The sequence below is a fragment of the Brienomyrus brachyistius genome, unplaced genomic scaffold (assembly GCF_023856365.1).
Source record: "Brienomyrus brachyistius isolate T26 unplaced genomic scaffold, BBRACH_0.4 scaffold163, whole genome shotgun sequence".
NCBI classification, from domain to species: Eukaryota; Metazoa; Chordata; class Actinopteri; order Osteoglossiformes; family Mormyridae; genus Brienomyrus; species Brienomyrus brachyistius.
Window position 1 is genome coordinate 18,051 of NW_026042438.1, and position 14,090 is coordinate 32,140.

Consider the following 14,090-nt stretch of genomic DNA (forward strand, 5'->3'; position numbering starts at 1 on the left):
TGGAGGGCTGAGGGGGAGGTGGGCACCTTCCCCGACCGGCTGGCCTTCATCCGGGAGGTGGCCTTCGAAGCACTGGGCCTTCGTATGGAAGATGTTCTTTGCGTACCGCGGAATGGCCCCTTCGAATTCTTTGAGGTCACCTTGTCCACCGATGACAGCTGCAGCAAGGTCCTGGAGCGGAGCAAGGAGGGGGCCCAGCACCCTCTCCTTAGACGGTATACCATCGAGCCTCTGTGGTGGCCCGACAAGCGGGTTATTACTGTCCACTGTTTTAACCCGCATGTTACCGCCGAGTCCGTCTGCTTGTTTTTAAAAAAAAGTATGTGGACCTCCTTCCTGGCCACAGGGACATCCGGGATGAGCTGGGGATCTGGACTGGCCGACGCCAGTTCCAGGCCCGCCTGCGCCCGGACGCTAATGGGGCAGGCGGTTTTAGCCACCCCCCAGCCTATTTTAACCTACAGGGAAATAAGGCATACATTTTTTATTCTGGACAGCCTCCCTTCTGCCGGCAGTGCCACAGCTTTGGACACACCCTGGAGGGATGCGCCAACCTGCGCCGCCGCAACTGCCTGGAGTCGGGGCACATGGCCAGGGATTGCAAGGGCCCCCGTCGCTGCAAACACTGTAACGGCGAGGACCATCTGGCTCGTTCCTGCCCACAGAAAAAGACTACATATGCCGACGCTCTGTCGGGTAACAGAGCAGTCGGCACGGAGAATGGTGGGGGAGCTCTAGCCCCCACGACTGGGCAGGAACAGCCGGCGACGGGGGCAGGAGGAGAAGCCCTGGTCGAGGTGGAGGAGGCCCCTTCGAGTGCGACACCAATGCAGGAGGGGTCTCCGAACAAGGTGGAGCAGCTCGCCCTGGCTCTCGTTGGAGGGTAGACAGGATGCCAGCTCAGGCCATTTTATTCATTCCTTTAAACTTGTGGACGGTTTTAAAACATGCAACCCCAGCATGCCGGGCTTCACCTGGCATAATAGTCGCGGAGCCAGCAGCCGCATCGACTACATTTTAGCTTCACCCCCCGTTGCTTTTAAAAAGGTGTCCCTCTCCCCACAGTGGCCCACTGACCATCTGGCAGTGGAGGCCACTGTCTCCATAGACGCCCTTGTATATGGGGGCGGCTATTGGAAAATGAACCTGCAGATCCTGGAGGAGAGAGATTTTAGACACCTTTTTTTAGATCACTTCTCCGAGTGGCAGAAGGACAAGCCTACCTTCCCCTCCGTGGCCGAATGGTGGGAGAGTGTGAAGGACAGCATCCGAACCTTCTCCATGCAGTACAGCAAGCAGCGCAGGATGGAGAAGAAGTTGCATTGTTAGTCTGTGATGGGGGGGTGAGAGGTGAAGGCTTAATCCAAAGTAGATTAGTGGGTCTCATTAGGAACAGTGACGACCTGCCCTGTAGAGAGGAGATGAAGAGACTGGTGGGATGGTGCAGTGACAACAGCCTGATCCTGAATGTGGAGAAGACCAAGGAGATGATCATGGACTTCAGGAGGAAACAGCCCAATCATTCAGCACTCAACAGTGCTGTGGAGTTGGTCAGCAGCGTCAGATTCCTGGGGGTGCAGATAACTGACAGTCTGGACTGGTCACCAAACAACATCACCGGTTAAACGGGCTCAGCAGCGTTTGCACTTCCTGCGCCGGATGAAGAGAGCTTTCCTCTCCCATCCTCAGCACCTTCTACGGAGGCACCATAGAGAGCGTGCTGACCAGCTGTATCTCCATCTATTTTATGTTCACTGCAGCCCACGCTGTTTGCATCTTGTCATTGTTGACTGTGTGAAAAATGTCCCTAGAGAGAGATAGAGGATACCGCTTCCATCAAATTGACAGGTTGGGTCAAAGGTCACGGGTCAAAAGTTCACTTGTGGGCGGGGCTTGGTTGTGGTGGTACGATGTGACGTCACGGGAGAGGGATTTATTTATTTATTATTATTTTAATTTATTTAATTATTCATTATTATTTATTTTAAAAATTATAATTTTATATTGAGGAGAGTGCTTACGAGTGTCGGGGTTTTTGTCGGGCGCCGCCGCCGGGGCTGAGCGGGGTGGGTTACCTGATGGAGCGTGAGCGTACGCTGTGTCTGGTGCGGTACTGTGGTAAGGTCCCCACGGCTTTGGATAATCCGCAAAGGACTCGGAGAGAGCGATGCCGGAGAGCTGAGAGCCGTGCTGCGCGAGTCTGAGAGAAACTCTGAGAGAATGAGACTACAAGATAAAAGCATATGGCACCAAATTGGAATCAGTAGTCTTTAAAAGAATAAATGGACTAGCAACTGTCTCTGGGGGAGCACCCCCGGTTAGGTACTATTAAGCACATTTTTAAAAACTTTGACAGAATAAAGTCTTAGTTATTTGAATAAATACGTTTTTCAGTAAATGTTTATTCACGCGCATGCGGACAAACACACACACCCTGGAGGTCAAACTAAAAAAAAAAAAAGTTGATACAAACTACAGTTGTATTGGACACGCACACAAAAACACAAAAGAGTTTGCTCAATCAAAAAAACAAACATATATAGTTCACGTTTTTTATTAAAATGTATAAGGATTGTTTTGTTATAGCGAAATTTTAAATTAATATGAGTGGGATATAAGTCATTTAGGCAACACGATTTGAGGAAGAACCTAAATAGTGGCTAGAAATGACCGACCAGGCAGGCAGAAGTGTGCTTTCCTTATCTCACAAGTCATGGAAGGGTGGGATGGGGGACACATAAGTGTGGGGTAGGAACTGTGGAATCAGGCAGGGGTGTAAGAATTTAGGATATAGTCTTGTTATTTTAAAGAAGGTGTACATGATTATTTAATTACATTTAATGGCAACCAGTAAGCTGCATTTAGCACCATGCTGCAAATACACATTAAAAACTTTAAAGAATGGTAATATAACTTGACCATAGTTTTTAGTTACACAAATATTTGTAAGACGTAACATGAAAGTTTTTCAAAGTGAGATGTACAGATGTTTTAAAATGTAACATGAAAGTTTTTAAAAGTAAGATGTACAAATGTTTTAAAATGTGACATGAAAGTTTTTCAAAGAAAGATGTACAAATGTTTTAAAATGTAACATGAAAGTTTTTCAAAGTAAGATGTACAAATGTACAAATTCACATAAACCGGTTAAAAAGAATTTCCCCAGGAACAGAGTGTTTGTACTGACAACCATGTGTCAGTGGCAGGCCGATTTATGCGACATGCAAGGGCTGGCGACGTACAATGATGGGTTAAAGTATCTGCTTGCGGTGATTGATGTTTTTTCCAAAAAGGCCTACGCGTGTGCGTTAAGAGACAAGACTGGGGTGGCAGTGGGTGTGCGTTTGTATGTATGTATGTGTCATGCCCTGCTCGTCGGCTCCTCATGTGTGCCACGCCCCCTGAATTCCCACGTGTGCTTCCCTGATCGTTTCCAGCGTTGTCTGATTTCTTTGCTTAGTCTCGTTGTATTTAAGTCCTGGTCTGACCTGTTCCCTTTGTCTGTCATTGTGGATTCGGCGTGGGTGAATGTTTCCTGGTCCTGTCGTCCCAAATAAACCCCCGTTAGCCCTGAATACCGCCTGTTTTCAAGCAGAAACTGCAGTGTTAAAGGGTCCAACAATATCAAGGCCAAGTTTCTTCCATGGTCCATCAGGCAGCGGGACTGGTTGCAAAGGAGCAGGGTGAATAGAAGCTGTTTTATCATTAACCTGGCAGAGTATACATGAAGCAATGCAAGACTGAACTTGTGAGTCCATCTTTGGCCACCAGTAGAGGTCGCGCAGACGTTGCTTTGTGCGGACGATTCCTTGATGACTCTCATGTGCAAGCATGATCAGTGCGTGTCGTAAGGAGAGTGGCACGATGAGTCTTGAGCCTCTGAGGATGTAGTTATCCTTGACGGAGAGCTCATCTCTGATCTTATAGTATAGGGCTAGTACACCACTTACTGATTTAACCGATGGAGGCCAACCACTTTCAAGTTGTGAGCGCAGGGCTGACAGTTCAGGACAAGAAGAACAAGCAGAGTTGAAGTCAGCCACTGGAAGGGAGCTTAGGACAGCAGAAATATGTGCCACCATCTCGGGTTCTGAATCTGAAATAGAGTCAGGAGGCGCAGGCAGGGGAAGGCGCGAGAGACAATCAGCCGTATAGTTCTGGGAGCCTGGTCGATAGACAACATCATAGTCAAAACATAGCAGGCGTGCAGACCAGCGGGCAACCCGCATACCAGCCCGACCGATTCCCTTTGTGCTGAGCAGTGTTGTCAATGCCTGGTGATCTGTGCGGAGAGTAAAACGACGTCCCCACAGGTATGTTCTCCATTTTTCTGTAGCCCACACACAAGCAAGTGCTTCTTTTTCAACAGTCGAGTATTTCCTCTCCGTTTCAGTCAGTGTGCGGGAAGCGAAAGCCACAGGCTTCTCTGTGCCATCAGGTTGTACTTGTGCAAAGACAGCTCCAAGTCCATAGTCACTTGCATCTGTGGAAATTACCGGTCGTAGAGAAGGGTTAAAAAGAGCAAGCGCAGGACTGTCCACAAGAAGTTGCTTAACTTCCTCAAAGCTGCTTTGTGCTGCAGGAGACCATGTAAATGTGTCTTTTTCACTGACACAGGCACGCATAGGAGCCACAACCGTCGCAAAGTTAGGCAGAAACTTTGAATACCAGGACACTAGGCCCAGAAACGATCTCAGGGCAACAGCGTCAGATGGAGGAGGGGCTTTCAGGACAGCATTAATGTGTTCTTGGTCAGGAAGAATGCCATCTACAGTAATGACATGACCTAGGAAGCGTAGGGAGGTTTTCCTGAAGTGACATTTGTTCTCATTGAGAACCAATCCAGCCTCCTTCAGCTTTTGGAGGACAGCGTTGAGGTTCTGGTCATGCTCAACAGGGGAGTTGCCATAGACAATAAGGTCATCCAAATAATTTTGAACACCTGGAAGACCGTTGAGAATGTCAGCCATCATTTTCTGGAAGGCTGAGGGGGCTGATGTGAGGCCATAAGGAATTCTGCAGAATCGGAACAGACCATCATGTGTGATGAATGCTGTAAGGTCTCTGCTATCTTCATGAAGAGGCAACTGGTAGTATGCATTAGCCAGATCGATTGTAGAAAACAGCTTTGCACCTTGTAAATTTGCAAGCAGTTCATCCACATGAGGTAGAGGGTAGCAATCTGTGACCACAGCCTTGTTTGGTTCACGGAGATCTGTGCACATTCGTATTCCACCAGTTTTCCGTCCTGTAACTACAATAGGCGAAACCCAAGGTGATGCATCAATTTTCTCAATCACACCAGCTTTCAGCAAGCGGTCAAGTTCAGCTGAGACAGAAGCTCTTACAGCAAAAGGCAGGCGTCGTAATTTCTGGCGTACTGGTTTAACAGTGGGGTCAATTTTCACCTTATGCACAAAGTTTTGTGCACAACCAATGTCTGGAGTAGTAGGGATGCAGGAAGCGGTTGAAACAGTCACACAGCTAACAGCACTAGCAGTAGGGATACAGGGAGCAGATGCAGAGTTTGTGGTAAACACGGGAGGGAGGGTAGTGTTACCTTCAATGCAGATGCTTAAGGCTTTCATGAGATCTCTTCCTAAAAGAGAAGTGCCCTTCTTCACCACGTAAAATGTAACTGGGGCAGTGAGAACTCCTCTACTCACTTTGACTTGTAGGCAACCAAGCACAGGAATTCTCTTCCTTGTGTAAGTCACTAGCTGACTAACAGGTGGAAGTAGTGGTGTGTCATTGAAATACTGAACATAGATGTGGTGTGGCAAAATAGATACTCCTGATCCTGTGTCAACAACCATTTCATGCTCTTTGGTAAGAGAAGCAGGAGTACTGATATTGATTTTGCATGTAAGTGTATGTGGTGCATGGCAAGTGTTGTTTAAGTATAGCACAGTCAGTTTAGGTAGCTGAATCTCACGTACATCACTTGTCTTGGATGAGCGACAAACACGAGAAAAATGTCCAACTTTATGGCAAGACTTGCAAGTTGCTTTGGCTGCAGGACACTGAGAAGAATTAGCCAGATGTGTGTTAGAACCACACCTGAAACAGCTGCGGGAAGATGTAGTGGAGGCATTGAATGGCTTATTAGGATGAATGTGCTGTGTGTATTTCTTTTTAGTGAATTGTGAACGAGGTTGTACAGCTTGCACTGAGACACTGTCCTTTCCTGCTATTGTTTTTGCTTGTTGAACAGCAGATTCTACTTGTGATGCGAGTGTTAAGGTTTTGTCCAGTGTCAGATCCGATTCGAGCAGGAGCCTCTCTCTTATTCACATGTTCAATCAGCTGATCACGGATCATCTCATCGGTTTTATCATCAAATCCACATTTTGAAGCGAGATCACGCAATACGGCCGCATACTGTATAATAGTCTCGTGAGGTGCTTGTTTTCGCTGTCTGAGGGTATGTCGTTCCACAACAACGTTTACTTTAGGTGTATAATGTTTCTCTAAAGCAGTGACAGCAGAGTCAAAGGAGTCACCTGTATCTGGTAGCGAGTAGAAAGTCCGTTGTCCCTCGGCTCCGAGACAGTGGAGTAGCGTAGCTCTCCTGCGCGCTTCAGGCCAAGCATTTCCCGTTGCATTAATTACCAGTAGGTAGTTCTTGAAAATCCGCATCCACATGTCGAAAGGTATCGGGGGCTCTCCCGGGCACGGCAAAAACATCGGAGGTGCAGGCACGTTTCCAGCCATGGTGAGTCAGCAAAAAAAAGAAGAGGTGAAAACACAAAACTCGTCGCCAGAAATGTAGTGTAGCACTCGAATAACCAGGCCAGAGAATATACAAATGCTGTTAAACGAAATGCTATTTACTTAACAAGCATTACATCAAAAACATCAAGGTAGCACAGCAGTACGGATGTTCGTATTCGTCTCACTCTACTCATCACACTTCTTCCTTTCTCGTCTCTACAGTGTCTGCCTTTCGACACTGCCACCTAGTGTTCTAAGGTTGTAATAAGTCAGTGAACACAACAGCTAGGTTTGCTAAAGCTAAACTTTAGCGGTGCGCCCTTATCCAACCTCCAACCTTGGATAAGGTGAGATGCTTTTATTGTCACTGTGAAAATACAATGAGATGTAATTTGGAGCAAGCCTGTAGACGCCATAGTAAGCATAAAACTACAGACTAACACTTACAGAGTATAAATACAGATAAAATACATATAAAAGCTAAAGATACATAGACCAAAAATAAAAAAGAATAAAAATAAAGAAAAAATTCTGGTGCTAGAAGCAAAGAAACCAGTAGCACATTGTCAGATATTACACAACAAAAGCGTAGCATTGAAAAGCTCCAGGCCGCTGTGCCTGCATGCATTGCCATTTTGGTTTTTGACTCTGTTTACGTTGGAGTGGATGAGTCAGATGGCTGAAGATAGATTACATCACTGCCATCTAGCGGTCAGGGGTATAAATGCCAACAGAAAATGAAAAAGTCTGACAAATTTTTGAGCTGATTAGCTGTGAATTTTGTAAAACAGCAGAGGCGGTTGGCTGGAGATGCACTAATGATCGGCTTGCAGGTAGTAGAACAATGACCAGCTGAGTCTTTCCTCAGTGTTTCTACTTTAAATAGCAAAGGGTATCATAACACACTTTAGAGTACTTGGTGCTTCACTCATTCTTCTATCTTGGTGCCATGTTTCACCATCTCTATCAGTGTCATCAGCATCAGTGAAAAGGTGTCTGGGATGCTGACCTTAGAAGCAGAATTTCAAAGAAGAGCTGAGGAAAGGGGGGCAAAACACCTCCCTTTGAAAACCTCTGAACACTGGGGATAAGAGCCTTAATGAAGGAAAGATCAGCAATTTGCTGTGAAGCACTTAAACTTGGCATAAGAAAAGAGAGACAACATAGCAGAGAATGGTTTCAATCCATCGACCTCTGGGTTATGGGCCCAGCACACTTCCTCTGCGCCACTCTGCTGCACAGTCGGGGCTGGGTGAGTGTTTTCTTAGTGTGTCCACTTTAAACAGCAAAGGGGCTCTGGACACACATAATGGTACTTAGTGCTTCTTTTCAGAGACCCCTAGGTTATAAAGCCCCTGTGAGGTGCAGCATGAGCCTTCCTCAAGCGATGCCTGATTTAACCATGACAAGCAGGTAAAAGCTGTTGGCCATAGACAAAGTGAGACCCAGCAGAGGACATGGCCGTTCTAAGCCTCAGACCTGGTATGGTGATGAAGCTTCCTGTTACACTTTCTACTGCCTTGGTTCATCGCAACAATCAATATGATAAAGAGAAGGAGTCATCCTAGATGGGACCCAAACCCACCCCTCCACTTTGGGATCCCCAGTACATAATGGGGGGGGGGGGGGGGCATAATGAATTCTGAAGGTCCCCGTAGCCCTGGGAAGATGCCCAGTACGGAAATGACAGATGCTAAAATAAATGCTAAAAACTCAAATGGCCTAATTGTCAGTGTTTGTTATAGACACCTAATGTAGCTGCAGAGGAAAGCAGAATGTTGTATGACGACATCAGGATTATGAGTAATAAAAATGATGTGGTGGTTATGGGTGATTTTAATTTACCAGGGATACAGTGGGACACAGTCTCTGGCTCTTCTGTAAATGAACTGGAGATGGTGGAAGTGGTACAGGATTGTTTTTTTACTCAGTTTAATACCCCTACCAGGGGAGAAGCCATTCTTGATCTTCTTTTTTCTAATAACCAGGATAGGATTGAAAAATTAGAGGTTTTAGAACCACTGGACAGTAGTGATCATAACATGGTTAAATTTCAGGCTAATTTTCGTGTCAGAAGAGTAAAATCCAAAAGAAAAAAATATATTGTGAGGAAGGCAAACTTTAATGGTATGAGACTGAAACTAGAAACTGTGAACAAGTTAAATAGCAAAACGGTTGAAGAGGCATGGGAATTTTTTAAAAGGACAAGAGGACTTCATACCTGTTACCAGCAGAACTAAATCTAGGAAACTACAACCAAGGTGGTTTACTAAGGAAATTAAGAATAAAGTCCGGGGGAGAAGGGCTCTCTTCCACAAATGGAAGATAACTAATGATTTCAAAATAAGGCAGGAGTCTACAGGTTGAGTTAAAAAATGAATGACAAGTATGACATTAAAAGTTTCTTCCAATGTTTTATCTCCAAAAAAGCTCTAAAAGCTGAAATCACTAATCTACAGGATAGTAAGGGCTTTATAATTGAAAATGAAATTAATATAGTAAATGAATTTAATGATTATTGTACATGGGTGTTCACAGTAGAGAACACAAATAACTCACCACCATGTAGATTCATTGAATTATTAGATTTCCAGAAGTCCTTAAGGTCAAAGCTACAGGGTTTTTACAAACTGTATCAGCCTGGATCAAAAACTGGTTTACAGACAGGACTGTTGCCTCATACCTTTCAGAGCTGGGGGTTGGAATCCCACCTCCACTCTTTGAGAGTTTCCATGTTCTCCCAGTGTTGTGTGGCCTTCCTCCAAAAACATGCCCTTAGGTGGTCTGGTGCCTTTAAATTCTCTGCAGTGCGAGGTTCTAGTGTAAGTGCATGTTTTGTGCCCTGCGATGGGCTGACATCCCGTCCAGGGTGTACCCCCCCAGCCTGGTGCCCTGTGCTGTCCTGGATAGACTCCAGGCCCCCCTGTGATAATTGGCTGGAAGTTAATAAAACTTCATTATTGTAACCCTGTGTTGGGCAAATACAGCATTATAACTAATTAAACTAGTTTACTGGTGAAACTCCGTTTATGTACATCTCTGAATGGCTGGGAAGGTTTGACAGCATGTATTTGGTTATTGGTTTAGCTTGTGTGTGAACGTGTGCGACCTGTGATTAGCGCGTGTGTGTGTGTGTGTGTGTGTGTGTGTGTTTGGTCGTGATCATGTGTGTGTCCCTGCAGGCTGCTAAGCAGGAGCTGGAGCGTCAGAGGAAGATGGAGTGGGAGCGGAGGAGGCGACAGGAGCTGCTGAATCAGAGGAACCAAGAACAAGAGGACATCATCAAGCTTAAGGCCAAGAAGAGGAGCTTGGAGCTGGAGCTGGAGGCTGTGGTGAGGACCAGGCCGTCCTGCACCTGTTTGCCCCGACCGACTGCATTCCCCTTCAGGAACGAGGAACAGCCAGCTGTTGAAATCGCACTATCAGAGACGCACGTTTTCCTTTCAGATGTCAATGGTACACATGCTTGTGTCCACAGCGACAATATTCCCGCCCTCAGGACTCATAAGACCACTGTTTAATTTCAGAGAGACAAGCACAAGCAGATCTCTGACCGACTCAGGGACGTCCAGAGCAAGAGGAGCATCCAGAAGGGAGAGCTGGAACTGATCAGTCAGAAGCAGGACAGCTGCCTGCTGGAGGTCAACGCCCTGCAGCGGCAGCTTGAGGTCTGCGGCCTTCCTCCGCTGCCGTCCAAGATCCCAGCAGCTATGGGACGAGCACCAGCTGCAACACTGATAAATAGATTCAACACGGTTCTTTTTCCATGTGATCTGGCGTTATGTCTGCTGTGCGTTATACAACAGCTGTGCCACTCCTGTCTGATTAGCAGTCTTCAGATTTTGGCAACCAAGGGAGAGACTGTTCTTCACACCTTTCCTGGAGAATGTGCAGTTTTTTTGGGGGGGAATTTACTATAAAAGCAATAGATAGATAGGGTGAAGTTTCCAGGGAGGGTTTATTTCAGGATTCTCCAGCTTTCTGAGGGAGTTTGGCCTGTTTTTGTGCAGGAGGGGCAGAGGAAACATTCTCAGCTGATTGTGGAGCAGCAGAGATGCAAGGAGATCCTATGCAACATGGGGCTGAACAGTAGGTCTGGTGAGTCTGATCTCCCTGCTTCTCCCTGCGTTACCTGGCGCCCCCCCCCCCTGCAGTCATTCTTGAAGTACTTAAATGTCATGGTGGCACATGGGTGGTACATGCTTCTTGTGCTTCTAAAATGTAGGTGTACACTACCAGACAAAAGTTTGGATGCACCCACTTGTAATACATCTTTTGTATTTTAGCTACATTATTCACCTTAGAGTAAAAGGCTTGGAGGCAGTCGACAGTTTTGCTTCGATGACAGCAATGCAGAATCTTGGCGTTCTTTCAGCCAGCTTTCAGATGTAACCCCCCCTGGAAGGCTTTTCCAGCAGTACAGGAGTTTCCAGAAGTTCTGGGCACAAGTCGGCTACCAACTCATCTCGGCTCTGTAGGGTTTGGGTGGAGTGGGGGATTGTGGGGGCCAGGTTATCTGTCACAGCCCTCCCTCTCACATGTCAACAAGAAAATACTTACCATATAACCTCGAGGTGCACTTAGGGTTGTTAATGTAAGGGCCCCCTGCTGATACAGCGCGTTGCTGCACCCTCCACACGAACCACCTCAGGGATGAGAACCTGAGTGTAGTCGTGCAGCGGGTGACACCTCAGCATCACACTAGTCCGAATGGAATGGAACAGTGTACATTTTTTTCCGGTGGCTGGAGTGCCAACCCTGCCACCAACCCCCTTGCAGTTTTCCCTGCAAGTTGGAGGACTTCCTTGCAGGGCTTAGATGTAGATTGTCAGTCCCAGGATGAAGCAATTGCAGGTGAAGGGTCTTGCTTAGAGGTAGTGTTTCTGTATACAGGTCCGACACTTTCCTCCGTAAAGAGGGGCGTGACTGAGAAGGACATCGTCTGTCGGAAACTCAAGGAGCAGCTGGATGTGCTGGAGAAGGATACCGTGGCAAAACTGTCGGAGATGGACCAGTACAACGTGGACATCAAGGTGAGGAGGCATTACTGGTGGTAGAAAGGCATCAATGTTGTGGCTTGCCTCTAGTTAGCCCAGTGTGCTGTACAGGGGCCAGTAGCATTTGTAAATAGAATAAAGTGGAGAAGTGAAGCCTCAAAATTGGCAGGAGGTGGGACTTATCGATTGCCCAGTTTACTAAACTAACTAGTGATGGACAAAAATGATGCCCCATGAGCCATTTGCTGTATTTGCTGATTTGATTGCATTCAATTCATAATTGGGCTCAAAGCGCTGCCCCACAGCGCTGCCCCAAAGCGCTGCCCCACAGCGCTGCCCCACAGCGCTGCCCCACAGCGCTGCCCCACAGCGCTGCCCCACAGCGCTGCCCCACAGCGCTGCCCCACAGCGCTGCCCCACAGCGCTGCCCCACAGCGCTGCCCCAAAGCATGCCAAGAGCACCATCTAGTGGGCTCAAAAAATACAACAAATGGTTCTTGAGGCATCATTTTCTCCATCAATGCCAACTACTCATCTTTTTTTGTCCTTGATTCCTTTTGGGTTAAAGGCAGAGATTGACAGTCCACTGTAATTTCACCCATTTTGAGTTGTGAAGCCCATCCCTGCAGTGCAGTAACCAGTGACATTTTGCACACATTAGTATAGATGAGATTCCAGATTTTGTCAGGAGATGACAACGCAGGTGTCATTCTCTAATAGGAAACCCAAACATAATTAAAATATATTCTTGTGATGTAGGACAATGCATAGTTCAGTGAGGTATGCATCTGCATGTACCTCCCTCTGGAAGGTTGTGGGGTAAAATTCCATGGCAGGTGCAGTAAACAGGGCCTTTAACCACAGTTGTCCCAGAGACGTTGGCTGCCTCTGCTCTCTGATCCTCGCTTGTACGTCACTTTCGACAAAAGCATCTGCTAAATAAATAAATGTAAATATGCATCAACGCGTGCTGTCAGCATCTGCTTTTGGGAACGGGGAGCAATGTCACCCAACCTGTAATTCTGCTTTTGGCTATGAAGATGCCACTCGCGTTTGTGACTCAGGCTGACGTTGTCTCAGGGGAGGGGGGCGGATCTGACCCACAGTGGGCCTAAACGGCACATTAAGAGCTGCTCGCCACGCCATTCTACCTTTGATGCCAAGAATTAGCAGGCCAACCTCCTCCCATTAATTTTCCCCGCTAACTCTTTCATTTTTCACTCTATCTTTCTCTCCCCTTCGCGTCCTGCCCAGTTTGAGGACATGGACGACTGTCTTCTTCAGGGTCTCCTTTCTTTGCTGGGCTGCCTTAGCAGTCTCTTCCTTCTGATTAAGGTTGTTTCTCTGCTTTTTCCCCCCTCTGTCTCCCTACATCCGTGTCCGTCTCTCGCCCTCCATCCCGTCTTCCCAGCCCCGTGGGTTATGGATCCTGTGAAAGGCCGTGCCACTTTCATCGCCGTTACCTGTGATGTGTTTCTGGCCTCCTCATTTCCACCTATCGCATGCTGCCTGTCGCTACAAAGCTCTTGTTGTGTTCAGCTTACTTTTTTCCTTCACTTTTCAGTCTCTGCCGATATCTCCATTCGCTCCATATTCATTTCCTGTTCTGTGAGTTGCTGTCACCTTAATTCAGCCACATTTAGAAAATAATCGGCGTTTTCCTTGTAGTGCGTATAACAATCCTTGGTTGAAATATTTAAGTGCATTAATAGCAGGGATCTTTGAGTATTTTTTTTATTTTTATTGTTATTTTTGCCATCCATAATCTATGGCCCAGAATCCCGTGTGTTCTGAATTGGATCTGGTGTCTGTACCTTGTATAGCGAGTGGTGGTTGGCGGTGTGGCTTGGTGCTCTGCGCTAATGGTGGTGCGGGCCCGGTCCCTTCCCACAGGAGCTCCGGGAAAGCCAGACCAAGCAGCAGCAGGTCCTGGACAGACTGCGGCAGGTCAAGGCCGACAAGCTATGTGACCTGCAGCGGAGGCGAGAACTGGAGTTGGAGAGGAGGAAGAGAGAGGAGGAGGAGGCGGTCAGGTGAGCTAGGCCTCCTGCAAGGCCTGCATGCTCTGTTGTCGTTTTTGCATTTCTGTTGGCTGTCATGGTGCCAGGTTTGGTTTCCCTGCAATGGTGACTGACCTGTCCTAAATCGCTTTTTAATATCACTTTAACACTGTGCTTCCCAAGCTGGTCCTTGGGGATCCAGAGCTCCCTTTTACTTATTTTTTGTTTGTTTTTCTATTTTTAAGTGGGTCAACACATCACCTACATAATGTCAGAACATGTCAGATGGCTAAGAGCAATTTTAATGTCAATTACAGACCCAGTGTGACAAAGTTCAGTTAAAGCATTAAATTTGAATGGATGACGTGACCTTGATGGT